This window comes from Dipteris shenzhenensis, chromosome 17, assembly GCF_047967505.1.
Source record: "Dipteris shenzhenensis isolate YYH24624 ecotype China chromosome 17, Dip_SZ_1.0, whole genome shotgun sequence".
NCBI lineage: Eukaryota > Viridiplantae > Streptophyta > Polypodiopsida > Gleicheniales > Dipteridaceae > Dipteris > Dipteris shenzhenensis.
In genome coordinates this window covers 17,794,541-17,798,234 of record NC_141612.1, presented here as the reverse complement: position 1 = coordinate 17,798,234, position 3,694 = coordinate 17,794,541, and positions in this window count along the sequence as shown.

The window sequence follows — 3,694 nt, the reverse complement described above, 5'->3', positions numbered from 1 at the left end:
GAGGCATGATTCATGATGGTGTTGGATGAAATTGGGCATAGATGACCCTAAATCAGCTGATGAGGCAAATACAACATAACATAAACACTAGTACAAAGTGTCTGAGCTGATGGAGAGGACGGGAACTGTGGTATGGCAAGAGGAGAAGAGAGGGGAGGGGAATGAGGAAAGAGAGAGGAAGGATGTTGGCAGAGCTCACAGCTTCAGCAGTGGTGAAGGGAAGGGGGAAAACGAAGGGAACAATATAGAACACGGGGTGACAAGACTTGCGGAACTACATCATCCCAAAAGAAAGCTGCTATACACAAATTAGTCTAAACGTGCCAACCTGACATACAGCTATGCTAAAGGGTATTTATAAAAGATGAGCCAAGAAATACCTAAAGACATAATCATGATGATTTAGATTGAGAGCTTCGATCATATATCCTGGAAAATTAGAGTCTTAAATTGCACGTTTCACTATAATACTCATCAATAACTTTTTGAAGTAGTGCATAGCCTCATGGCTCTCTCTCCTGTAGTGTTTGCTTAAATTTCTTCCTATGATTGCCAATATTCTCTTAGAGTTACCGCCTGCAGAGTGAGCTTCCTGCGAGACTATGGTACGTTCATGTGGCAAAACCCATCGACGCAGAACACCATCTGCACACTCATCTCTAACTTTCATGTTTTCGTGAAATAGCTTAGCTCGTCACTTGAGCTAGTTGTCAATTTTCTTCATTCTGTCTCCAGCAACATAAAGCATGACATCTCTCGTCTAACCATGGCTATGAACCAACTATCAATTCCTTTTTAAGATATGCAAGAATACTAGTGATGTGAAGCTCGTACCAAAAGTCGAAAAGGCTGTAAAAGAAGCTTGCAAGTACCTTCTTTTTTTTCTTGTGGGCGCAAAAGCACCAACACCACCTTTCACAAGAGCGTCTTCCAATTCATCAGCAACCCCTAGTTAAACTAACCTTGAGGCCCATTGCCTTTCAGATATTCCAAAAGACCAAATACATGAATGCAAAGCATGATAGATAAGATCCCTAACTTGTGGGTGGTGGCTATAGGGGAAAAGGAAATTTGGGAGGAAGGGGGGGGGGGGGAAGAGGAAGAGAGAGAGAGAGATGTTATTAAAGTCTTCAAAAGGCCGAAGGGTCTGTGAGACTGAAAAAACCAGATTCAATAAGCTGAATGGGTGGAGCTCTAAGTGGGCATCTACACCCAACGCAAATACAACATAACATAAACACTAGTACAAAGTGTCTGAGCCGATGGAGAGGGCGGGAACTGTGGTATGGCTTCACACTGTTGGTCCCTTGTATGCTGTCTGAGGGACCAAGTCAACATGGCGGCTGAGAATGGATGAGAGAAACATATTCATTGACCTCTGGAATGTGCATTGAGCAAGTGTTGGATAGATGCCTGACACTGATGCTATAGGAGGCCAAGAAAAATAGGTTGTACTGTATTCATTTTCAGTCCTATTCAAGGGTCTCACCATGTATGCACATGAGTCGAAGAAGGGGCAGAGGTTTGGGCCAAAAACAGAGAAGTAGGCAGAGGTGGCTTGGGCAAGGTGATTGTGCTTCCATGGTACTAAGGTGCTAGAAGAAATTGAAGATACCTTGTACCATGGCTTGGGCAAGGTGATTGTGCTTCCAAGTTGATACCTCAATTCATTTATGTCAGACAGACAGTTGATAGAGTGCAAAGTGTAGAGGGGAAATTGGTCAATAGACTGCTGGCACATTGCATAAGTCTTTTTAAGAGATCTGAATAAAATATCAAGCCTGGAACCGATACTGTCTCCAGAATGGGAGAAGTTGCTGAAGCTAGAATTTAAGGAGATTTCAATCGGCCAAAGTAATTTACTTTCGACACTGTTGACTGAAAAGATGTATGGGACTCAGTAAGCAGCACAGAGAAAGCACAAATCTCCCAGACCTGATGGTTTAAATGTAGAGTTCTTCGTGGTATTTTGGCATTTGATAAAATCTGATCTGTTGGAAATGATTAATGGGGCATGACGAGTGGCGCATTGTCTGAGGATGTGAACTTTTGTCCAGTCAAGAGACAATAGATTTGTGGTGGGTGACTGGAGGCCCATCACCTTGTTAAACACCAAAGTGCTTGCCAAGGCAATGACAATAAGAAGAGCAGAGTCTTGCTAACAGCCAGTAGAACTTCAATAGAGTGGGTTCATAAACTGCAAGGATATGTTTAAGAACTTGTTGAATATTTTTAGGCCGCAGTTGACTATGCTATGCAGCAAGGCATTGTGTTTGACATTGACCTTGACAAAGCATACGATAGATTGAGTTGGGATATTATCTTGAAAGTGTGATAGGATGGGTTTTAGGCTAGAGTTTGTAGAAATAGTGCAAGCCCTCCTCTTAAATGCATCAACTATATTGTGTCTTAATGGAGTAGTAGTTGGGAGATTTGTTCTTCCAAAATTGGTAAGGCAGGGATGCCCTTACCAACAGCTTTGCTTGCCTTGGCAACAGTTCCACTAATTTTTCTTGTCAAGAATGCTACCGCAGAAAGTGGAGGGGATGAATCTCCCGTCAGCTAATGACTTTAACATTCAGATGTTTGTGGATGACACTGCTTCTATTTCTATGGTTGTGGAAGAAACAGTAGATTTAATTCTATAACAAATCTAAATGTTCTGTGACATCTCATGGTCTATCTGTAGCCTCCAAAAACGCTCTGCAATTTGGTTGCCAGATGGGGAGACCCCTTGGATGAATAAGTGTCTGGTCACTGATGGAAAGGGTAAGCAAAGGAAAAATTGCTTGGTGTCTGGGCGCACCCTGGGTTCAGGAATAAAATGACAAGTCCCTAGTATGGGAAACAGATAGGTGGAATGCAAGCATTCAGCACATTCTTAGAGCATCAACGGTACTACCTGGTTAATATTTGGAACACCAAGAAGATGCATTGGGAGACCATTGAGAAACAATGATTTCTGTGTGAAGAGGAGCTGGGAAGAACGATATAACACTCATTTTCGTGGGATGCAATTTTTTTCATAAGCTAAAAGAGGGTTGGGGACCCCGGACCCCAAAAAACATGCCTCTGGTTTACTGCACAAATGGTTGCAGAGATTCTTTGAATGCAATGTCCCAGGGTTAGAGATCACCCAGTGGTTTATACATCAAGCAGGGGTTATAGTAGGTACTTGGAGATTCGTGTCATGGTATGACAAGCTACTAATGTTAAGATCAAGGGCTCAGATTTGATGGCCTGGAAAAAACCTGGCCATGCATTTGGATTTCTACAAAGAGGACCTTTTGTCCCAATCTGCAGCCTGCAATTGTATAACATCTTTGTCACAATCTGATTGCACAGTTGGTCATACCCTTGTACACTCTTTCACGAAGAAAATTACCTCAGGAACAGCCAAAATTTGATCCATTTCTTAGTTTCACTACACCTTCTTGTCCCGTTCCATGGTACTAAGGTGCTAGAAGAAATTGAAGATACCTTGTACTTAAGATTTTCTTATTTGACAAGACTCTCTTGACCCAGAACCTTAAATCCTTAGAGGATGTGATCTGGCTGTGTACAAGTGGTCAGAATTTTCTCATGGGTTCCAGTGGGGAGAACCTGATGCATGTACCTGAGTATTGATCTGGGTATTATCCTCAATGAGCAATGGGTTTTCCATGATGAAACCAAGGAACGGAGGTCTAGATTT